At 37.2% G+C, this 25,957-nt stretch overlaps 1 long non-coding RNA gene across 1 annotated transcript; it reads left to right on the top strand.

Moving 5' to 3' along the window:
• The first annotated feature begins 6,122 nt into the window (after positions 1-6,122).
• On the top strand, positions 6,123-24,329 carry LOC112621525. The gene is made up of 5 exons (XR_003118744.1): positions 6,123-6,161; positions 7,682-7,797; positions 12,950-12,995; positions 18,066-18,297; positions 23,654-24,329. It is a non-coding gene; the product is annotated as an uncharacterized LOC112621525 (long non-coding RNA).
• Positions 24,330-25,957: the final 1,628 nt, after the last annotated feature.

Raw genomic sequence — 25,957 nt, 5'->3', positions numbered from 1 at the left:
CTTCAGAGACAACATAAGCGTGATAAATGCCAAATAAGTAAGAAATAATGAGTGTTTTGCCAGTTCAGTTGAGAAAATAATAATTAATTAGGAGAAAAGTGGCTATAAGAGCTGATTTCTTAAAGGATGTTAAATTTAACTTGGGCTTGAAAGGATGGAAAGTTATTGGCAAAACAATATAGGATTTCAGCCAAATGTAGCTGCTCAGAAAGATGGAGAGATAAAGTTCCACAGGTTGAAACGGGAGAATTGTTTCAGGAATAGTGAGAGATCTGCTTGGGGCTGTTTTGCATGTGATGGACCTCAATTATTACACACCGTTTCTCACAAAGTCATTTTGAAATGATGAAAAAAAGAAGTTACAAAATTAAAACCACAGGGAAAAGGGTATCAGCAGTAGACCAAAAATGTTGAGGGATTTCCATAAATAGAAAGTAGACAGGATAAGATTGACAAAGAAACCAAAAGAGAGAAATTCATGGTCTACAGAAAAAATCTATTGTGGTGAGAACTTTTCCTGGTGGAGGTGCAGAAAAACTCCAAGCTCAGATTGAATGAGCACAGATATGAAAAATGAATTGAGGAGTTATGATCCAATTTATGACACTACTTTACAACTAATTACACTACTATATATTTATATATTAACTAATTATTTAATTAAAAATATTCTTATAAGGTAACTGGAACAGAAATATCTTTTGCCATCCCCATTATACAACTGTAGCTGTTAGCTATAGTAGTTTGCCTCTAGGATAAAGTTTATAATGCACTCTGAAAACAAAATGTGGGATCTTTTTTGAGTGGACTCATGTAAAGGATCAATGTCAGAGAGGGCAATTCTGAAAAACTTTGAGAAAGTCCACAATGGATGAGGAGGAAGTTATTTTTAAAAGGAAAGACGACTTTGTTTGACAGTAAGATACACTAAAGCTCTCTACACTCAATGGCATTTCTTTCTTCTTTTACCAAATGTGAGAACCCTCAGACTGCTTGTCTACTTTGTGCCTACCAATACTGATAGAAAGTGTGTAAGTCAATAGCTTTCCCTCACTGACACAGTACCCACAATAGCCCTTCCATCAGGTGCAAGGCCCACTGTAAAAACACACTTGTAGAACTGTAGAGGAAACTCATAGCCTCTGACTACTAGTCATCCTAGTAACGCAGAAAAATTAGGAAGAGATCACCAAGGATTACAAAATATTTGACAAAAACCAAAAGCATGCAAGACAAAGATCAAGACAAATAAAGCAAACATCTAAACATCTAGATTTGGAGGAAACGGATAACACAAGAAACAAAGAACCTCAAAACTTTTAAAAATCAATGTCCACACTATGATTCAAAAGGGTATTACATCCACAAAACAAGAGGTGGCTGCCTCAGAAAAGGAGAAATTAGAATGCCTATATACTAAAAACAAAATTACTAAAATAAAATATTTAATATAAAAGTTGACTAATAGAATGGACCTGAATAAAGACTGAACAAATAACCCGGAAGATAGAGTGTAATAAATTCTCCAAAGACTAAAGCAAAATAATAAAAGAGTAGATTATATGGGAAAGTCAGCCATGTGGCTAATATATATATGCTCCTTTGACATTCAACTGGAGTTCCAGATGGAGACAACAGGAAAAATGTGATGAAGAAAATAAAGAAGAAATAACGGAAAAATATTTAACTGAATTGAGGTTTGTGTCAGTGGGTTTTTCTTCGGGGAACGTAAACAGAATCAATCAGACAAATAGAATCAGACAAATAGGGACACCCCCCCCCAACAGAGTACTCAAGAAAGAACAAAGGGTGTTTTAATTCTAAGATGAAGACTTTATCAACCTACTCTGTTAAGCTGACTGTTCTCAACTTGGGGTAGGATGGGGTGGGGTTAGGGCAGGTGGATATTTACCCCAGGCAATGTCCAGAGATATTTTTCATTATCACAGTTGATAGGAGGTGGGAGGGGAACTTCTGGCTTCTGGTGGGTCCAGGCCAGAAATGTTGCTAAACATCCTACAATGCACAGGACAACCATCTGCAATCAAGAGTTGTCCTGCCCAAAATTTTAATCGTATAGAAGCTGAAAAACTGTGCTGATTGAATTCTCCCCCTACCCCTGAGACCTTAATTGCATTGTGAAAATACTTCCATCCTCTCTGGCACCTGCTTTAGAAGCCCTTCTTCTTTTCTCTGCTTCCAGAAGTTTCTTGTTATGTTTATAAAGCTGTTCTCTCAGAAAGTTGAGAGTATCCTGAAAGTCAACACCATCTTGTGCTTGATGTCTATGAGATTCAACTTTCTCCAGGATGCATTGGAGAAACATCAATCACTTTCACTTTCCTTTACCAGTACTTTCCTGTGTCTATCAAAGGATCATTTAATCCATGTGTTTGTTCTTGTGTCTCCTTGAGATTAAATGCAAATTCTTCCTAATTTGCAGATATCCTTATTGCTGTCTGTATTATGTCCTAGAGTAGTTGGGGATTTTATTCTTTTGTTTGTATTGTTTTTGTCATTTCAATGGCCTTTGCGGAAACAGGAGAGGTAAGCACATATACTCAGGTTGCTATTTTTACTGAAACTTTCTGATTATTTTTGAAAACTTATATCCATAAGATGTTAACTATGAAGAATTGAAGAATCACCAGGAACTTGTAAACATATATGTTTTCAGGGTTTGTTTGTTTGTTTAAAAAATGATGGAAAGTATTTCCTATGTGTTTTTAAAAATGTATTTTTGATATTGATATTTTTACAAGAAGGAAATTTTCTTCATAGAATCAGATCTTAAAGTGCAAACTTCTTTTAAAACTGGATATTAATAAACATTATCATAATACTTTATAGCCTTTCAGATAAAAAGTGCTTTCACAATACATTATTACTCCATCTGACCCTCACAACTCCAGGAATAGGTATTGCTGTGACCTTTTAACTGTGAGAAAACTGAAGCCTTGAGAGGTTGGGTGACTTTTGAGTGAAGTCACAGAGTTGGATCTAAGTCAAGTCTTCTAATTATTTAATAAACCTGCTGGTCTACCATACTGCTTTCTTACATCGTATCGGTTCCTCCATTCCATGATGGGGAGGGAGCTATGCAATAATTCAAGTAGAATATCTTGTATTACACCTTCTCTCTTGATACATCTCTAGAGATGCCAGCCACAGAGCCCTATTAACATGAGTATGCCACTAGCTCATTGTAAAAAAAAAAAAAAAAAATTCAGTAAATAAATGACAATGCTCACAATGCAGAAAAACTTCTAAGGAACCTTCTAAGGCATAGAAAAAGCATAGTCAAATCTAACTTCTCGAATATCAGATCAAAGAAAAAATAATTTTTGAAGAATTTTCCAAATGTGGCTTAAATCATGCCATGCTGTGTGTACTTCTTCCCAGTGTACAAAACCTCACTGTTGTGTCTTTTGATTCATTATTTCCTTGCTTCTACCTTCATTCACTGTTTGGGAAGTTAGAAACATGACTTTTACCCTCAGTTCTTCTACTTTTTTAGAAAGCCATAGCTTTACTCTTTGAAGTACTGATTTCTAGTAGAATAAAACTATATGTTAATCATAATCTCTTTTTCCTTTGGAAATTCAGGCAAGTATTGTGATTTGTCTTGAAGAATGTGTACTAATAAAAGTCTTTTATTCTTCTTTTTTCCTTACTAGAACTAGCCCCTGCACTTAGCCCAAAAGGAAACACCCCTTTTTATTGTTGGCCACACTCAGTGTTGCATGGTCAAAGGAGCATTTACATAAGCTAACAAAAGTTAGCACAGCAGGAACAAGAGAAATATGTGTATGACCCTCCCATGAGAAAAGAAACATTTCTGTCTTCACTGTTTTTTTACAACTGGTATCAGAAATAAAAAATAGCTTAAATGTTTGTTCAGTATTTAATATGCCAAGTATTGTTCTAAAAAATAACCACTTTGCATTATTGCCTAGTCCTCACAAAACTCCTTTGAGAATGGTACTATTTTCTCTCTAATCTTACAGACAAAAGAGAAAGGAAGAGAGACATAGTAGTTTGCCTAGCATGTTGTGAGGCCGGGATTCAAATTCAGTCAAATTATAGCACTTGCCCCTAAATTGTTTGATAATTTCACTTTTTTCAGGAATATAGAAAGTTTTCAAGGTATTATCAAGATCATTTTTTCCATTTATGACATATTCTTTTCATGGTGAGTTAATATGCTACTGACTTTTTCATATGTGCATCAGAATTATAGATAGAAACATTAATGCAAATTAAATAAAATTGTTATTATATTTACTACTTTTTTTAACTTCCAGGTTTTATTGGTGTAGCCAAAGTGCTTGCATTTCCTAATTGGCTCCTGACAGCAGACTCTAACTTAGATACATAATGGTTTTTTGTCATTTCATTCAATTCTTTCATTTTCATTTGGTTTGTTCCTGGTAAACTCCCTTTCATATGCCCTCAGGGACTGTCCTAAATCTCTGCATTATCCTCTAGATCATTACTCTCACTCTCATCTTCAGCAAATACCTATGTCTTCATTTCATAGTCATCTAGTATGAATGTCTTCAGGTCTTTCATTTTGTTAATATGGTGCATTGAATTTATTGATTTGGGTATGTTGAACCATCCTTGTATTCTAGGGATAAATTCCACTTAATCATGGTGAATGATCCTTTTAAGGGGCTCTTGAATTCAGTTTGCTAGCATGGGTAACCCTTGAAGAACATGGGTTTGAACTATGTGAGTCCACTTATACGTGTATTCTCTTCCACCTCTGCCACTCCTGAGACAGAAAGACCAACCCCTCCTCACCCTCCTCTTCCTCAGCCTACACAACATGAAGACATTGATGATGAAGTCCTTTATCATGATCTACTTCCACTTAATGAATAGTAAATATATTTCCTCTTCCTTATAATTTTCTTAAAAATGCTTTATTTTCTTTAGCTTACTTTATTGTAAAAGTATAGTATGTAACACATATACTATACAACATATGTGTTAATCAACTGTTTATGTTATTGTTTAGGTTTCTGGTCAAAAGTAGGATATTAGTAGTTAAGTTTGGCAGAGTCAAAAGTTACATGTGAATTTTTGTCTGTGTTGGGGGGTATATTTTGGGTCAGCACTCCTAATCTCCATATTGTTCAAGAGTCAATTGTACATTTATATTGTCATGCAACCATCACCACCATTCATCTCCAAAATTATTTTCATCTTGTAAAACTGAAACTCTGTACCCGTTAAACAGTAACTCCCCATTCTCCCTTCCTGCAGCCCCTGGCAGCCACCTTTTTACTTTCTATTCTATGATTTTGACTATGATAAGTACCTTATACAAGTGGAGCTTCTTAGATGTTTGTGTTTATGTCCTTCATCAAATTCAGGAAATTTTCAAATATTCTGTGACTTTTTATCTCTCTCTTTTCCTTCTGGAATATCCAAGATGTGTATGCTGGTCCAGTTGATAGTATACCACAGGTTCCTTAGTACTTTGTTTACTTTTTAAATTTCTGTTCTTCAGATTCAATCATTTCAATGGTCCTATCTTCATATTTACCAATTACTTCTTTTGACTTCTCAAATCTTCCTTGGAATCTCTCTAGAAAACTTTTCATCTGAGTTGCAGTGGTCCTACATTTTCCACTGGAGATGTTTCAGGCAGTGGATGCCTGGAACTGAAGATAGTGCCAAACCCCATTGTCATCAATCAGAACACATTTCTGTTCACATCTTTCATCCACAAATTTCATGCATTTTTCATCATAATTAAATGCTTGTAATGCATTGTGACCACAACTTTTGCAATTTGAGGTGCAACAGCAAACCCAATACAATTTTTTTTCCTTCCTCACAATTGGAAGATCCATTCTTATAACAGATCTTAGCAACCTCAGCATACAATTTTTTTTCTTTCTTAATTAAGCCAAGAACTTTCTTTCACCTTTTCACTTAAAGAAAGCACTTTACAGTTTCTCTCGGGTATATCTGAATTGCCAGTTTCACTACTCTTGCACTTTGGGTCCATTATTAAGATAAGGGTTACTTGAACACAAGCATTGTGATACAACAATGGTCAATCTGATACGCTAGAAAAAGGGATGATTTATATCCTGGGCAGAATGGAGTTCACCAACATACTCAGAACAGAATGCAATTTAAAACTTGTAAGTTTTTTATTTTTGGAATTTTTCATTTAATATTTTTGGACCAAGGTTGATCGAAGTAATTGAAACTGTGGAAAAGAAAGCTGCAGATAACTAGGGGACTATTGTATTGTACTTTTTAGCTTCAGACTTTCTCTTTAGTTTCTTTTTAGATTTTCTTTCTCTTTATATTTCCACTTTGTTCATACATCAACTTTCTTGGCTTTTCCAGGTTTTTCTTTAGTTATTTGAGCATCTTTAAGACAACTGTTTTTAAAAAGGTTTTGTATGGTAGATCTACCATCAGTTCTGTTTTCCTCTGAATGAAACATACTTTCTTGTTTCTTAGTTTGTCTTATGATTTTTTAAAACTGGACATTTAAATCTAGTAGTGTGGTAATTCTGGAAATCAGATTATTTCCCTTCCTCAGAGTTCCTTAGGGATTTTTGTTTTGTTTTGATTTGATTTGATTGTTGTAGGCTATTACTGTGCTGAGGATAAGCCTCATGTGTAAACAAGGTCTTTTCTGAGCCTCCACCTGTCCCTGGCATTATGGTGACTCTCTAATTTTCCACATATATGCAATTGCTTTTGAATGTCCTAGTTTTTATTTTTTTAATTTCTGGCTCTCAAAAGGGAAAAAAGAGAAAAATGAATGGGGAACGGGATACTGACCCTTTAAATCTCCTGGAGGTCACTTCATCTGAAGGGAAAAGGGCTTCCAACAATGCAGGGAAGTACATCAGTAACAGATGCCCATCTCCGGTGTTTGTACTTCCATAATCAGAGGCAGCTGTCAGTGATTAGAACACAGATCTCCAGTACTGGAGGATAGGATCTTTATTGCCCACCTTGGTTCCTGCAAGTTCTGTGTAAGCTGTTCTAAGAACACATGCACAGTTGCCTGCCACAAATCTGGGGGTATGGGGTGGGTGGCTGCTGTCAAGCTAAAAGCTGACATTGACTGAAGTTAACCATAATTTATCATCCATGTCTTCCCCTGGAAGTTGCAAACCTTCAGTAGACTCCAGATTTCCAAAATAATTACATCAAACAGATTCTGCCACCGTAGATGCCTGGCTGGGGAGATGGATGCCTGGTGCTTTCTATTCTGCCGTCTTTCCCGAATCCTCTCATGCCCAAATAAGCCTTTGTAAGGGTCTTTAATAGCTTCTTATACAAAGACTCTAGAATGAGAATAAGATTTTCATAAAATACTTTTTTAAAGTGAAGATAAAATATTATGTAAGACCATTGTCCTACTGTTTACTCCATACATTTATACAACTTTAAGTCCTTTTTTTCAGTGGTACCAAAATATGCCCTAATATATACGTTGATGAATTGATAGTGAAGATTGCTAACAATTTTCATTTTCTATATTCTTTCCTGTAGATTATGCTATTTGATGACTCTCCATCTCAAACATAATAGAAGTATGCTTCCCCTATGGGTTTCATAAACTTCCATTGGCAGAAATGATTTTCCTTGTCTGGCAATATTGTCTGTGCTAACCATAGTATTTGCTCTCCCAACTTAGAATTTGAAGTTGGGAGAAGTGGCAAGACATGAAAAGCAAGAAGCAAATATTACTGGAGACACCTATGAAAAAGAAATCTTTCTGAAGAACATTTTTAAAACACCATAATCTGTTTGGTAAGAACGAAATTAATGCACAAAAGTGATAAAAATGGACCACATGGATGTAGTTTCTGAAATGGCAGGGTATGTGTTCTGGTGTAAAGTACAAAATATATGTCCTAACCTGAGTAATTTTGTCCCTCTGTTTATGATTTTGAACAATGGTGTAGAAGAGACAGGGGATTCTTCTTTCCCCTGGAAAATCCCTATTTCTTCCCTCTTAGAATTGAAAGGGGCTACCTTTGTGTTCTGAGGCTACTGGGGAATTTCAGCTAACTCCTGTGGGGAAAGAGATGGAAGCAAGCATTCCTCACAATCCCACTAATCAACCATGGGTTTCTTATGAGCATCTATAGGATTCCCACAGGTCCCACTGAGGGATAAGTGGTCAAAATAGAATCTCCACATTTAGTCATACTTACTATACTGCCTGTTGCTAACTGTAACAACTGTTCACTCCCCTGAAGCCTGGAGCCAACTGGCATGGGCTAGAAGTTAAGAAACAGCAGGAAGTCTTCATGGTCACCATGGCTTCCTGGTGACCATCTAACACAAAATTAAATAGAACAGTATTATCTTTTAAGCTGAAAATAAATTTTAGCAGTGTTCTTATTGGTTAGCAAAAACTGCATTTGCATTGATGACACAAACATTGTTATGTTATTCTAGTCTAAAGAGAAACCATCTCAGCAAAGATCATTAGAAAATCATTTTAGAAACCACTAGGTCATAAGCATAATTTTAAAAGTAAATTCAAGAGTCTGTCATAATATTGCTCAACCTAACCAAATGAGAATTTTAACAATAGAAAAGGTATTTTCAAAAATAATAATCAAGCCTATGATGAATGAGCTAGAAGTACGTGCAGGACATCTTCAATTTGCCCCTCAGATCCTGTACTCATTCTTCATTCAGTTCTGTCCTGGGCAGCTGGCCAAAGGAAGGGGAGAAAGAAGAAAAGGGAGAGGGACTATTTCTTCTCCTCTCCCTCCTTATGTGACAATTAATTTTATATGTCAACTTTGCTGGGCCGCACTGCCCAGATATGTGGTCAAAAATTATTCTGGATGTTCCTATGACAATGTTTTCAGATGAGATTTAACATTTACATTGCTGAACTTTGAGTAAAACAGATTGTTCTCCATAATATGAGTGAGTTTCATGCAATCAATTTAAAGCCTGAGTAGAATAAAAGACTAACTTGCCCCAGAACAGGAGGGAGTACTGGCAACAAATTGCCTTCACATTTCAGATATGAACTACGGCATCAGCTCTTCCTAGGTCTCCAGCCTGCGGGCCACTCTGCAGATTTTGAACTTGCCAGCCTCCACCATCGCATGAGCAAATTTCTTAAAAAATTCACACATACACACACACACACATGCACATGCACACACATATTCGATTAGGTCTATTTCTCTGGAGAACCCTCATACATCCTGCTTCAGCTCTGAAAGCAGGAAACAGAAGCATACCCCACTCTCATACTATAGCTCAGGTAGAATAGCCCCTTCTCCTCTGGTCCAGCTTTCACTAGGTCAGTCTAGTGTCTCTCATTCTTTGATCGTAAGGATAGTACTATTTCCCCCTGTAGCTAGTCTCTTGTGTCTTACCATCCTTTAATTCCTAGCACTGCCCATGCTTCTGAAAGCAGTCCTTTCATTCTCACCACAGAGGTTGAACCTGGGTTCTCTACTCAAGCTGCATATTAGAATCAGCTGGGAAGCTTTTAAGACCTCCCAACAGCCAGGTCACAAACCAGACCAACTAATGCAGAACCTCTGAGGGTTGAACACAGGGATGTATATTTTTCAAAGCTCCCCAAGCATTTCCAATGTACAGCCAAGACTGAGAACCACTGCATCAATGTCTCTTCATTTGAACAATTTCGGATGAATGTTGTTTCCAGCCAGAACCTGAACAAATATACTATCATCGAAAATATATATATTTGCTTAAAATCCTATAAGCACTTGTCACCAGTACTTTTCATATGAGTATTTTCTATACTGCTACATATTGTTATTTTGTTATCTCACTTTTAAGACTGTGACTTATTTTTTTTCTCTCTCTCCCATTCTCTCCAAATGTTCCAGCTCATGGCCCAACTCAAAACCTTGTCTCTCAGCCACTGTTCTTAGCTTCTTTTATATATATATACACATATATATACACACACACATATATAGTTTATATATACACATGTATATATAAACACATATACATATACACATATACACACATATGTACATATACATATATACACGTATGTATATATACACAAACACACAGGTAACATACACAAGCACACATACATATATATATATTTATACACACACACACACACACACACACATCCACCCCTCTTTCTAAAACACGGCTGACCATGTTGCCCCATATGATGCAAATTTCACATTTTTGTTAATGATGCTCTACAACCCATATAAGTTGTAACTTCCTGACTAGGCACTAAAACCTCTGCATTCATCACAGTCTGACATTCATTATTCTCAACAATTCTCACCCTCAACCCCTTTCTAATGTCATACACTCTACCAACTGTTCTCTGTTCTTTTGACTCCCCTTTCCCTTCACACTTCCTCTTTATGGTCATTTCTCCTGCTTGAACCCCCTCTTCTGTGCTTCAGCAGCCTGTCCTTTCAGTCTTTCAAGACTTACATGTTCCCTCCTCAATTAAGACTTCTCTAGTCCCTCTATACTGCTAAATAACGGTAAACCATTATTAACTCTCTTGAGGACTAAGAGCAGTTTCTTGAAGGAAGAGATTTATAAACTGGGACTAAAAAAAAGGGAGGGAAGGAATGGCAAGATGGAGAAGAAAGGTTCAAACAGCTAACATAAAAGCCCAAAGGTGAGAAGCATCCATAGCACAAGTGTGATGCACTGCAAATATGTCTGTAAGGGTAAATGAAGGAGATTGATGAACAAGGGGCCTTGTAAACCTCGTGAGGAGTTTTGTCTTAAACCTGATAGCAATGGAGTGCACAATTTTACAAACATCATTCAGAGTTGTAGAAAATATTTTGGAGGAGAGAAATATCACAAACAGAGAGAACAGTTGTAGGCGCTCAGAGAAATGCAAACGTTCCCAGCCTGAACTGGGTTGGTGGCAGTGAGAATGAAAAGGTACCATTTTCTGCATTTTCCTTAAGGTTAAAAATTGTGCTGTTGCCGCATGTAACAGTTAAGATTCAGAGTAAGAATTCAACACCTCTAGGGTTCTTTTGATTGATTTAAATATTATATAAAATGCACATTTATTTAAAAAATAGTCAAATATCTTTAACAACATATCAAATCAATTACCATCAGCCACAACATCAAAAGTCAACCGTTTCATTGTTTTTTCCGAAAGTCACCTCCTGCCACAGTGTTTTCTCATTCCACCCCCTTATTTATTTTTGGCATTTAACAGGTTTGTTAGTCATTTGAATATCTTTGTTTTTACAGGTATATATGTGAATCTTGAAAAACCTTTTGTGAGTCAAGATACGTCAGTATATAGAACTGACTTTTTATGATTACATCAAAGAATAAATATGGTTCAAATGTGGGTAACAAGCGACCAGGGTGGAATCTCCACTGCTGTCACAATAGGTAAATACAATTTGACCTATAACATAACTCAGAGTTAGAACTTTATTAAATGATTTTGCTTTATTTAATGTATGAGAAAGTTATTTACTATGAAAAATTTAAATACTAAACATTTCGATTTCAAGATTATTCTAGTGAGGATGTTACACTGATAACTGACATACACGGAAGAACATAAACTACATAATGATGCCATGTGGTCATATATGTAAAGCAAATGTAACCAGAGACCTTCACCCTCAGAGATATACATGAGTGTCACTCAAACCATCAGTTTGAGTTTGATGCTCCAGATCCTCTCTATGAGGTCTGTACATGTCTGAGAGTTTGCTTGTGGGGTCCCCCATTGCTTCCTTTCTTAGATCTGTGCCATCTGTTAGCCTGGCATGCATCTAGACATGAAACTATAACTTTGCTGGTATCCACAAAAACTTACAACAAACATTCTGTCAGTCTAGTAACTTCAGTGATCATAGGAAATTAAGATCATCCATGGAACAGCTGTGTTAGCCCATTTGCATTGCTATAAAGGTATACCTGAGGTAGGGTGTTATAAAGAAAATACGTGTATTTGGCTCACAGTTCCGCAGGGTGTACACGAAGTGTAGTACCAGGATCTGATTCTGGTGAGAGGCCCAGGAAACTTCCAGTCATGGCAAAAGGCAAAGGGGAGCCAGTGTGCCGTGTGAGAGGAGAGGGAGCAAGAGAGAAAGGGAGGAGGTGCCAGGCTCTTTTAAATAACCGAATCTCATGGGAACTCAGTGAGAACTCACTCATTATTGTGAGGAGGGCACCAAGCTATTTATGAGAGATCCACCCCTATGATCCACACACCCCAAGCCCCACCTCCGACATTGGAGATTACATTTAACATGAGACTTGGAGAGGAAAAAACATCCAAACCATATCAATAGCTTTCTTCTGAGTCCTGTGGCCTCTTCTTTGTACCCATTCTCAGCCCTCTCATCTCTTAACTCTGTCCTCCTCTGCTCCCATGTGTATGAACAATCTCATCTGAATGGCACACACACACACACACACACACATACACACACAACAATTACTGAACCCCTGGTGAGGCCAACACTATACCTGCAAGCACTTACTTCACCTAAGAGGTTTATCAAAAGCTTTCTAAATAAATTCTGTTCTCCATCTACTATGCAAATAAAACTGCTGTATCTTATCATGTGTGTAATAAATGTGAATGCAGAAAGCAACCTTGCTTACTAAGCTATGATATTTTGCCCAGATCATAATCTCTCTGGTATTTGCCATTATCCATCACCATCCGTTATTACCTATCACTCATCTTCACAGAGCAAATGCATCATCTTTCTTCAGGAAATGGATTACATTGAGGCGAAGAATATGCTCTTTGTCTTCCAAGGAAGAAAAAATGAAGGAACAGTTGAGGGCTTAGGAACAAACAATAACTACATGCTAGATGACCTCCTAGGCATTTTACAAATACTACCACATTTAATATGCTTTTTAATTTAGTTTTCACAACAAATAAATAAAGTTTTATCATCTCTCTTTTACACAGGTGAATCCTAAGGCTGAAAGAGACTGAGTAACAGCTATTAAGTAAGGTAGTAGAGTCCACTTTTATTCTGCTAATATTCTGAGCTAAAGACTAGCATAGGCTGGGCGTGGTGGCTCATGCCTGTAATCCCAGCACTTTGGGAGGCTAAAGACTAGCATAGGCTGGGCGTGGTGGCTCATGCCTGTAATCCCAGCACTTTGGGAGGCTGAGGCTGGCATATCAGGAGTTCGAGATTAGCCTGGCCAACATGGTGAAACCCCATCTCTACTAAAAATAAAAAAATAGCCAGATGTGGTGGCACACACCTGTAGTCCCAGCTGCTCAGGAGGCTGAGGTAGGAGAATCGTTTGAACCCAGGAGGTGGAGGTTACAGTGAGCCAAGATCGCACCACTGCACTCCAGCCTGGGTGACAAGTGAGACTACGTTTCAAAAAAAAAAGACTGGCATAAATGCCTAAGTTTTTTTTTTTTTTTTTTAAATCCCTTTTGTTACAGCTATGACATCACTCTTCAATATAAATTCATGTCCTTTCATGTGCAAGTTAATCAAAAGTTAAGCAAGAAGTGTGTCTTAGTAAGCATTTAGGTTCACTATAGACCTAAGAATGAAAATTTCAAAGCCCAAGGCTTAGGATATCACCTATTTCTATAGGAGATAGTAACTGGGGATACAGTCAAAGGTCTACCTTAGTCAAATCATTCCTTCATTTCTTTATCTAACACCATTGCTTTATTTCAAAGTCAAGACGAAATTCGAAACTGAACATGGATTCTGTGCTCTAACCAAGTTCTGTGACCTTAACATATGTAGCCAGACTTTTACCACTCACAGTCACCTCCCAGACAGAGGAAATGACTCATCATTTTTCAAAACTGGAAGTCTTAAAGTTAACATAAAATATCCCATGACAAAAATATCTTTTTATATGTAATATAGGAAGTATGAACTGGTGTATTTTTATAAATGTAATTCATTTTCAGATCTTTAATTCTCAAGTATCTCTGTCAAAATTTCAATAAAAGTAAATCCATAATGGAAAAATAGACTATTAAGAGAAAGGAACATCTATTCTTGGGTTTAATTACACATATAAGTTTTATATAAAAATTTTAAACTTTACTTATTTAAAGATGTGCATCTATTACAACACCATACCTCCAAATTCCACAAAATTTTTAAAATTGTTGAAAAGAAATAATGATGTACTTTCTTTGATTACAGATAAGGTATGATTAATAAAAATATGACTATACTAATTTTGTACTTAAAAATTTAGACAATTTAAGACTCAATTTGAAGGGGTCAATTGAAATTTTTTTTTTTTTTTTTTTTTTTTTTTTGAGACGGAGTCTCGCTTTGTGGCCCAGGCTGGAGTGCAGTGGCCGGATCTCAGCTCACTGCAAGCTCCGCCTCCTGGGTTTATGCCATTCTCCTGCCTCAGCCTCCCGAGTAGCTGGGACTACAGTTGCCCGCCACCTCGCCCGGCTAGTTTTTTGTATTTTTTAGTAGAGACGGGGTTTCACCATGTTAGCCAGGATGGTCTCGATCTCCTGACCTCGTGATCTGCCCGTCTCGGCCTCCCAAAGTGCTGGGATTACAGGCTTGAGCCACCGCGCCCGGCCCAATTGAAATTATTAAAAGTCAGACTGACCTCACCATGAACATTCAGCAGGAAAAAGCCATTTTCGAGGAGCTAATGTCCAATTCTCTCTCTCTCTCTCTCTCTCTCTGTTCCTAAGCCCTCTTTCGTCATATATATATATGACGGTGTTTTGCTCTTTCACCCAGGCTGGAGTGAAGTGGCACGATCTGGGCTCACTGAAACCTCTGACCCCCGGGTTCAAGCGATTCTCCTGCCTCACCCTCCCAAGTAGCTGGGATTACAGGCACCTGCCACCACACCTGGCTAGTTTTTTGTACTTTTAGTAGAAATGGGGTTTCACCATGTTGGTCAGGCTGGCCTCAAACTCCTGACCTCAGGTGATCCACCTGCCTTGACCTCCCAAAGTATTAGAATTACAGGCGTGAGCCACCATACCCAGCCCACAGCACACATTTTTATAAGGTACAACATCTCAGAAGACAGAGAGAATAGCTTCAGATATGAACCTCAGAAAGAAGTTCAAAAGGCACAGAGATCTGCTTCAAAAAGAAAAAAAAAAGTTGAAGGTCTTGCTCCAACAGAGGGATTTGCTTTAAATTACTCCAAAAAGAATGACTGGCTGATATCCAAAGAAGAAAAAGAGCCTTTGCATTCCTGACATCTGATATCTTAATGCATGATACATAAAAAGCAATATATTTCAAGGACACACTAATAATCCCCCATGCAAAGGGAGGATTATCCTCTCAGAGAGAGAGGGGGAATAAGGGGAAAGAGAGAGAAAAAGAGAGAGAGAGAGAGAGAGAGAGAGTAAGTACATACACAAGCCTGCCTGTTACTGGAGGAGCATGGGTGCCAGGATCTTTGACCCAAGGATCCAAAAGCTTGGCTGAATACAGCATTTCAGTTGTTCCCCGAAGTGAAAGCAGTAAAATAAAGACCAAAGGAAGCTCTAAGTTTAAGGTCAAGACCGAATTGCCTAAGAACCAAGGATGTAACCTAGGGTTAATGCCTGGTGGAACAAAAAGTCACCCAGCATTTTCAGGGTGATGGCAGACTGTGAGAAGGCAGGTTGTAGAAATGATAAGGTTGTTTTATGGCATGCTTTTATTGGCTGCGTCAGAGAGAATGTGAGGGCGTGTTGGGTATGTCCTTGAAGTTATAGGACCTTGTTTTACATAAACTTTGTTGCACATCCAGTAATAATAGGCAAGGCATTTCTTATTCTTGGTTTTTATTTTCTTTTCCTTTGTTCTGGCCTTTTTTCTGTAATTCCTGCCTTAGTTAGTGACACCACCACTCCCCTCTTTGAGCAACCCAGAAAGAAGGCAGTCATCCCAACTCTTCCTCCTGCCACCACATGTAATCTTTGTCTTTAAACAGACTCAGTGTGTTTCACTTAAGTAAATGTATTTGGAAAGAAAACTTCATATTACTTACTAAAAGGGAAAATGACTATCAGTTCTATAAAAGAAATCTATTTTTTAATTAACGAAAATGAAACGACATCATTAAATGTTGGCAGAAATTCACTCTGTCTTTGTTAGAAAGACTGATTAGAAAATACCTTTTAAGGCCAGGCGCAGTGGCTCACACCTGTAATCCCAGCACTTTGGGAAGCCGAGGCGAATGGATCACCTGAGGTCAGGAGCTCGAGACCAGCCTGCCCAACATGGCAAAACCCCATCTCTACTAAAAATACAAAAACTTAGCCAGGCGTGGTGGCGGGTGCCTGTAATCCCAGCTGCTCGGGAGTCTGAGGCAGGAGAATCACCTGAACTCGGGGGTGCGGAGGTTGCAGTGAGCTGAGATTACACCACTACATTCCAGCCTGGGTGACAAGAGTGAAACTCCATCTCAAAAAAAGAAAAAAAATACTATTTAAGACACAGATTAGCATAAATCTAAGCCTTTCTCCTGAAGTTAATGAGAAGGGGTAACAGGTAATTGAAAAAATTTTAAAATCATATGACAATATGATTTCATGCTTCATCCTCATACAACCAAAATGTTTTCTGTAAATGAGTCCCACACTTTGGGAAGCACTGGACTATGGTATACAATTCAAACTCAGTAGCCTGCTATGATCTTACTCCCAATTCCCTTTTGATCTGATTTCCTGCCACTCCGCAAGTCATATTTACAACTCTATTCATGCTAAAGGACATATCATTTGGCCCTAGGAATTCTCCATCGTGTCTACTGAGAAACATATTAGGCCTCTGAAGAGGTTCTAGATGTGAAGCTTTCAGAGACCCCACCCAGGCACCTTTCTCCTTAGTATGAGCAAAGGCGCTAGTCAGGCTCCTCTGAGTTCTCTTGTTGACTAGGCCTCAAGCTTACCTTTCTAGGTTGAACAAACACTAAGACAGTTTCTAACAGCTCAACATTGTTTACTTAGGATGAGCCTATCCCCCACTTAAAGTGCAAGCCTGATAATACTCAAGGCTGCCAAAAGAGCTTCCTGTTGTTCCAACCAACACCTGAAGACCGGGATCCCGGTTTCCAGTCTCTGCGGGAGGGGAGGGGAGGGGCCGAACTTCAGTAAACAGCAGTGAACAAAACTAGATGGGTTTTACGTGGACTAACCTCTTTTCCGGATTTTTATAATTTTTCATTTTCCTGAAAAACTCTATGGAGTCCCCACGCACCCTTCTCCCTGATCCTTCATTCTCCCACCTAATCACCTCTGTACAGGTCAAAGTTGAGCTTAGTTCACATTGCACTCTTTTCCCTATTGTAATAATATACATTAATTCTTACCATTTTATTTAGTGTTCAGCGTTGTTTATCTTTCGCAGCATTTCATAGCTACTTCTAATGTACTATATAGTCATTATTCACTGAACTACCACTCTCACCCGCTATGCTGTGCTCTGTTCTGTACTCCGAGTGCTGAGGTCAGCCCCCGTATTGTGCCTCCCATATTAGAAATGGCAAACATTCTCTTTACTCACAAGTTAATAAAGTGAAATAATAACACAATGTATTTTGTCAGATAAGTACCCATCTACTACTGAGGTGGTATTTTCTTAAGAGCAACCTTTACATTTAAATAACTCTTAAGAGCAATCTTTATGTTTAAGTAACTTACATTTAAATGTGCTTAGAAAGGGGGAACTAAGTTACCTGACTGCTGTGAACAGGGTCATGAGGAGAGACTCTAACACACTGGTTTAGTTTTATTTCAACTTCAGAATCATAAGAGGGACATTACACATTGCATCAAATTCTATAGTGTAAAAATAAAATAAAAATATCAGCTTACATTCCTTCTTTCTTAGTTTGTCGGTGTCATTTTTAATTCCAACGTTTTGTTAAACCTCACATCTTCCTCTTTTGAATTTCTACTTCCTTTTAAAATGGCAATTACCATTTTTTTTAATATCTTTTGTCTTATATTAGTAAGAGCATTTCTCTAATTATAACATGGGGAATTTACATGTGGGTTACAGTGGAGACTAGATTTTTACATCAAAATTAATTTTGTTTTATTTGCTCCTAATTTATAGGTGAAAATGCTATTTTACATGGAAACCTATTTTGTTCCATAAAATTAAATGAACCATAACCCAGAAGTGCAACAAGACACACACAGCATGACCACATTATTTCTGAAAGCTGAAGAGTTGCCAGTCTGCTGATCTCAGACTTCGTGAACCATATCGTTCAGTTCAAATTGTTTCCCTGCAATAGCTTTGAGCCCCTGCCAAACAGCCACTGAAGGACTCTGAAAAATACAAGGTAAGGAGATGGCACCTAAGAACATTTTTTTAAAAATGTTAACTCTTTTATTGAAGTTTATTTCATTGCTTTTATCAGAGAGACTGATGTCACATCAGACATTTTCTCACCTAAAACATGCAATAATTGCCAAGATAGCATACTATTCGGAACGTGGAACCAAATGTGTGGCCTGCATGGGCATTCTTCCTTTGCCAATGAATTGCAAATGCTTCTTTCTTTCTACAAGTGTACAATGTTAAACATTAAATGTGGAGGTCTTATTGTGGGTTGATCTTTAGCAAATCAGGTCTCCTTTCTGTTTTCAGTTGCTGCCACTATCACCTATGCGCAGAGTCAATGTTAATAATGTTAATGAAACCAGGCAATATATTAAAAGCTTTAGCCACAATCATTAACTTGAGTCTGGAGTAAACCATGTATTCCAGGGCCCAGTACGCAGATCGCCTGTGGGTGTCAGCAAGCTGCAGCCACTCCGCTATCCAACAATGCTGTTACCTAAACTTCACTTTTGGGTGTCTGTCCCTGTAGGCATCCTCCACTCCACACCCTAAGTTAACCATCACTTGTTGAACAGGGGCCCTGCCTCATGGCTAGTATTTGGCCTTGAACTTCACACTCAGTTCCCTGAACACTGGCTGGATCTTTGCTTCCAACTGAATGGGCCCTTTCCTTCTCTTGCCTAGCACTAAAGCCGTAACATTGCCTGCAATTCCTATTGTTATATCCTCCCCACCACATTCCAACCCCTGATAAATCATTCCTGGCCCAGAAACGCAGTTCCACTACCCTGGGATATAATGATTTGGAATGCTGGTGACTCACCCGACTTTTAGACCCTTAGTCCTAACCTCTTTGTTCTTTCTTACTTCTTTTTCCCTGACTTAAGACCCAGCATATGTCAAAGCAGATATGGTATGTAAGATAATGTCAGTGTGCAAAAAGCGCTCATCATATAAAGAAACTTAAGTGTATCTTTTAAGTCAATGCAAATAATCACCACAATATGTTTTGTGGGTTTTAACTTTTTTAATGAAAACAAACTTTTGCATTTTCTCTAATGAGAAAACAGTATAGTTCCCTTTTATTTATTTTTCCAACATTTGACAAGGCACAGGATCAAGTTATTCTTTTTGAGATGCCATAATATGCCAGGTATTGGAATGCCCAGCTAGCACTTGCATTGTATAGTTAACATTGTGCTATAAGCATGGTTCTTCCTAAAAGCTTTCAGTACTGTTTATATTTTGTGCTGCCCAGTTCCCATGGTAACGTGTTTGTTCCCATGGAGAAACAAAAGTGAACACCTAACCAGGGTTGAACTTGAAGATATAAAACTTCACTCAGTAGATAGTTCACTCAGAGGCTATTAAGGAGGAGGAGAAAACAGAAGAACAGAAAATATACCTAGGTTTCTAGTTCCAGTTCAAAATTAAGAGACTACTGATTTACTTTGACCTGCTGTATAACAAATCATTCTTGGTGTCGGTGTCATTATTTGCAACTTTAAGGAGACCTTTTTTTTTTTTTTCTCTCAAAAGCAATTTTAAAAGTAACTACTGGCAGGCGCGGTGGTTCACACCTCTAATCCCAGCTCTTTGGGAGGCTGAGGCGGGTGGATCACAAGGTCAGGAGATTGAGACCATCCTGGCTAAGACGGTGAAACCCTGTCTCTACTAAAAATACAGAAAATTAGCTGGGCGTGGTGGTGGGCGCCTGTAGTACCAGCTACTTGGGAGACTGAGGCAGGAGAATGGCGTGAACCCGGGAGGCGGAGCTTGGCGTGAACCCGGGAGGCGGAGCTTGCAGTGAGCTGAGATCGCGCCACTGCACTCCAGCCTGGGCTACAAAGCGAGACTCTGTCTCAAAAAAAAAAAAAAGTAACTATTTAGACAAAGGGCCCTTTTTAATGGTGATTTGCTAGTTTATCTTAGCAGTTTGGTCCTTGTAGTTGCAATCTGTATTTCCATATTTCAAGAATTTTTGGAATTTTAATAAAACCATCTAAATTTAAGTAAACTTGATTTATTAAAATAACTATAAACTAAAGCAATAAGAATGTGAGCAAATGAGTATAAGATTATCTTTAATGAAAACAGATTCTTTTGCTTTTTTTACTGCCCAGAATTTTTCAAGCCTAGCTATTGCCATATTATGCAATTTGAAAAAAGCTTGAAAGCTGCAAAAGGATGTAAATTCAGCTTCTTTGGTTTAACGTGAGGAAAGTTGATAGCCTTTGTTAAGGCTAACACTACCATGCCAAATTCCTAACAACGTTACAGCAGGATTTTGAATGCCAGTAAACTAATTCACATCCATTTGCAAGCTCCAGTCAAGTGGCATAAACCCCACTTGCAGAAGACAAAGCAAAATGACTGGGCTCCTCCCGCCGCTCTGGCTCTTCACTCTGCTGCTGCCCTCCCTCCCGACTGTTGATGTTTCTTCCCCCACTTTATAATCTAGACACTTGCTCCCTTTCCATTTGATACTACTTCTTTGTTTGCTGTTCTTCAGCCTTCTTTGTGCTTTTCTGACCTCCTTTTTTCCATTCTCTGCCGCTGGTCCTGTTCTACATTTCATCATTTTTTTCTCCAGCTTCACTTTTGTGCATTTGTGCATTACGCTCTTCCCACGTCAATCTTTAGCCATTTTTGTGTTGTCCTGACTTTCATTCTTCTTCTTTACCTTTAGTTTATATTCATTCTGACCACCTTTTCTTCTTCTCTTTGCAGCCCCTCTGTTAGATGTTCGGCATTTTGCTCCGACTTTAAAACAAATATATATATATATATGTAGTTCCTGGATGACATTCTTCATTCTTTTCTCAGTCCTTCTGTGTATTATTTTTCCCTAGTTGTTTAAATCCCAGTCCCACTGACTTCGTGCAAACGATTATGATTAAAGCGATTTTAAGTATTTCTTTAATATAGTAAAAGGTGAAGAAAAAGTTACCTTAGAAAACAGCATTCTAAATAGACTGCCTTTAAAAATAAATAAACAAATAAATAAATAATAAATAAATAAATAAATGTCTGTCCCATTTGTAGGTTCACAGGGAGTAATATCAATGAGATCTGCCATCTCCTATACTTGTCTACATCAGACATCATTCACCCCAATCAAGTAGTGAAGAGTGAGACTCAAATCGGCAAGTCTATCCTGCTGAATTGCTGCCACTCAAGATAAAAATAACTTTCTTACATTGTATGGTCCACTAGCAAGCAGCAGAATGATGGTGTATCCCAAGATTAGTTGTGGTTTCTGAAGTGATTATTGCAGGGAGATGGAACAGAAAAGTTTTTTCTCTTACTTACTTTTGTGTGGTATTGGAGACAGGAGGCGTGTCCATCATTTTATACTGCTTATTACATATGAAAAATAGAATAATGAAAGCTTTATTATTTGGAGGTTTTCTCTAATCTCCTATCATGAAATAGGCATACATTTTGAACTGATTTTTTTTTAAGTTTTGGGAATTGGATGTTCATCTTTCTTTTACTGACTTTCATCTAATTTTCAAAAGTGTGCAATAGTAGATTGCATGTGAAGGTAAATGGTCCACTGAGATTTAAATGCATTGCTTTGAACTAAAGAGATACAAAATTCTGATATCTGAATTCTTCATGGCTATATACATGTTTACTAAGTCCTTTTGCCTAGTGGCAGATTCTTTATGCTTTTGGCATATTTGAAGTTAAATTTTAATTCATATTACATTTATTAAGTGCCAAGAAGACACACTCATCTACTATTTTAGAATTTTTTAAATAAATTTGCAGTCTTGTAAGTTTATGAAAAAAATATTGACACCATAATATATACTGGTTTCATAGCACTTACAGACTTGGTAGATTTTACCTACAAGAAAATCAGTTCTTTGTGTTTTTCTTAGTTTACTGTTTTTGCATTTAACAGTTTTGACCTTGATTAAAGACTCCAGGTTTTCTGGGGGACAGTGTAGTTGACTTAAAATCTAACCACTATTATGCAAAATTTTAGTTGAGAGAAACTATCTGTATCTTCTTTTTTTATTGCTGTGATTATAGAGCCAACACACACAATCATGTAGGTTAAGCATTGCTAGGGAGCCATTCTCACCTATGTGTCGGGATTCATGGGATTCATTTTGCAATTCCCACTGCAACTATGCCATGAGTTTACTCACCAGATGGAAAAAAAATTTCTGCTTTGACAATGTTGAATGAAGTCTTGCTTTACTCTGTAAAAGTATAAAATGTAACATTTTTGGGTTGAGGGGACACTTAGAGATCTTCTGGTTCTCCTCTTTGGTTTCATAGAGAAGGAAAATGTCTCCACAGAAATAATGATTCCTTACCACAATTTTATCACTATATATATATACCCTAAGATTCAGGATTAGAGATGGCTCTCCTGATCCCTGGCCTTGGGAATATCCTTTTAAAACCATTCATGGCGACATAGAAAATATTACATTTCTATCACATAATTTCATAGATACAACCTTCTAAGTTTTCAGCCTAATTTTCTTCCTAGATAATTTTGTATTGTAAATTACTAGAGGACAGAAATAATTTCTAGATAATTCTGTGGGCAACTTGCTGTGTAATCCAGCAACATACTCAGTAGGTTTTTTTGAGAGAGGATGTCGCCATCTTCATTGATTAATGTGGTGGAAAATATTTAGAAAAGGAGCTGTTTCATGCTACTCTGGCATCTATATTGTGAAAGTATGATTTTGGAATATTGACATTAAATAACGGAACTAGAGTTTCTTAGGAATTAAAATCTTTATTTTCCCATTAATGTATTGGGAAACTTCACTAGTTTATTCATCTTCTCTATGGAGGTTTTCTTTATTACTATCAACCCACACTTTCTCTTTTCTTCTTTTTTATTACTCAACACCAATGTGTGGTTTTTAATATATTATTTTAATTTGTTTCTGTTCTCTTGCTGCATGTAGAGAGCTTGTCAGCTCCTTATGTAGCGAGTATGTCGTTTGTTTTCGATCCTCTATGATGCTGGGTGTGTATACAGCCATTGCTAAATGTGTACTACTTAAGGTGACAAGAATTGAACTAGAAACACTTCAAAAAAGGCCTAATTAGAAGCAATTACCAAATTTAGTCTGTGTTGCCCAAAAGCCTTATCAAAAAGTGTATCATGAATCTAAATGCTAACAGAATTAATGGCTAATGAGAAAATTTTTACATAAATATTACTCTAAAACAATATCTAATAGTGATGCCTAAAACTTTTTGAGTAGATTAATGCATACTGATGAAAAGAACAAACAAGGAGTTGAAACGAGTGCATGTCATCACAAAATCATAATGCCTTTTAAAAAACATTTTATCCTTTTCTTTTTTTCTAGAACTGAAAGGGGCACATGGCAGATATAATCATAAACTTTCATTTCAGAGAGCAATAAAAAAGGAGAAGAAGAACACACTGGTACTCCAACAAGTCATAGTTTCTGCCAGATGTTGCAAAAGTGAGTTAGATAATTGACCTTTCTTCTGGGGCCTGTGTCAACTTTGAATGGAGCTTTCAATTGCACAATAAGCATCTGGACAGTTTTGACATCTTTATAACACTCTTTGAGTTCTTAAAAAGCTACCATTTTGTTTAAAGATGATTTATGTGAAGATTAAAACAATTACTTAAGTGCTAAGAATAATTAATCCTGTAACTCAATATCAAATACCATTGTCTTCCCAGAACTGGGTCTCTCACTACTAATCATAATCAAGATACCAACTGTCAAATCAAATCAAAATTAAAATTTGATTAATTATTTGATAATATTAACATTCAAATCTAGTTCCTTCCCAGGCCTAATTTTGTCCTTGTGTTTGCTTTGAACTGAATTATTGTGGTTTAAATAGCCTGTTTTGTATGACCACTTTCAAACAAGATCATAAATTCTCATAAAAACAGGCTAAGGAATTCATAATCATAGCTCTTGGCCGCCACCTAAAGGTTTCTTTCTTGTTTTATTTTACATGAGACCTACTATGCATTCCTTTTAGAATAAAATTGTCTTGTCATCACATGTTTCTACATAAGTACAGGGTAAAAAGACTTTTTCAAGTATGTTTTTTCACCTTTATGTATTTAAATTAACAGCATATATAATTATGTCTACTTTTCAATTCATTCAACACACACAAAAAACAATTTAAACCAGGTTCTTTTAAATGGTCAGAAAATCTTTCATGCATTTAAGAAATAGTGTGTTCTTATTATGTATCACCCCCACGCCTAGGCCCATAATGAAAGAAATTTAATTAAACTCATGTTTACTGAACCACTGTTGAGTGTAATGTAACAGAAAACTCCTCAAATTCCAACAAGAACATTAACAGATATAACTTCTTCATTATGCTTGAAAGTAAATGAGATACTATAATTAATGATTCTTGCTCCATATCCTATTATCACTTCCTTTATTCTCCTCCTAAAAAACACTTGATTGAATCAAGCTAAATATCTTCAACACCTTACTTGGACTCTGACAAAGTCAACTTTGGAGAATGGATTTATGATATCATAGGGAAAATTAGTTATGAACTCTACAAATTTCTCATTTCAAAGCTCATATGGATAGAGCATCTATGAATCACCCGAATTCTTGTTAAACATATAGACAAGTTGCATTAGCACATGCACTATCCAATATATATTCCATGTACTTACCCTTGATTTATTTATAGAACACCATTCATGATTTTATTAATTCAAAAAATATTTACTAGGCACCTACTATGTGCCAGGCACCCACTATGTGCCAGGCACCCATCATTATCAGAGTTCAATAAAGCGGACTGGTCTTTTCCATCATAGCTCTTGTGAAGGAAACAGAAAATGAACAAAAAAATAGGTAAAACACATAAAGATACTGGCTACAAAGGAACTAAATACCATATCATAATAGAGAATAGTTCTGGGGAGACACAGACCAACAATAGGTAGTTAAGTCAAGAAAGGCCTCTCATAGGAGACCCAGTTTTTAAACTGGGACCTGAAGAATAAATAGCCAGCTCTGCCAAGAATAGAGAGGAAGAGGTGGAGGAAATTATGTGTGCAAAGGACAAATACTAACAGAGGGCCAAGGGAACTAATGCAGAGTGAGCCAAGGGGAGTGTCATGGATGAGATTAGAGAAGTAAGCAGGAAACAAATCATGCAAGGCCTTGAAAGCTATGGTAAGGACTTGGGGTTTTATTTGAAAGAGATGGAAAGCCATGATAGTAGTTAAAAAAGGAAGTAAATTGATCTGTTGGCTGCCTAAAGAAGGAATTAGAGGCAGCCAAGAGAAAAGGGAGATAGAAGTCTATCACAGAAGTACAGATGGGAGAGATGATGGTGATGGTGACATGGACAAGGTGGTAGCAGTGGAGGCAAAAACAAGTGATCACATTTGTGATGCATTTTGGAGTGAGGCCTTGGTGGTAGATCAGATGACCCTGTGGTTCTGCCGCTCCTTCCCAGCTTGTTAGCATTTGCTGCCATAACTTTGAAAAGCTGATATAGTTTTCCATATAAGATTTTATATCACACCCAAGCTTTTAATTTAGATTTTTAAATTTTAAAGAAAATATCTTAATAGAATGACCAATTTGTACATCAAGAAACACATTATCTAGTATCTTCTGCAAATGAAATAGTCCACAAAA

This window comes from Theropithecus gelada, chromosome 3, assembly GCF_003255815.1.
Source record: "Theropithecus gelada isolate Dixy chromosome 3, Tgel_1.0, whole genome shotgun sequence".
Classification (NCBI taxonomy): Eukaryota; Metazoa; Chordata; class Mammalia; order Primates; family Cercopithecidae; genus Theropithecus; species Theropithecus gelada.
The sequence above is the reverse complement of the archived record's forward strand: the minus strand, read 5'-3'. Positions and strand labels throughout refer to the sequence as shown.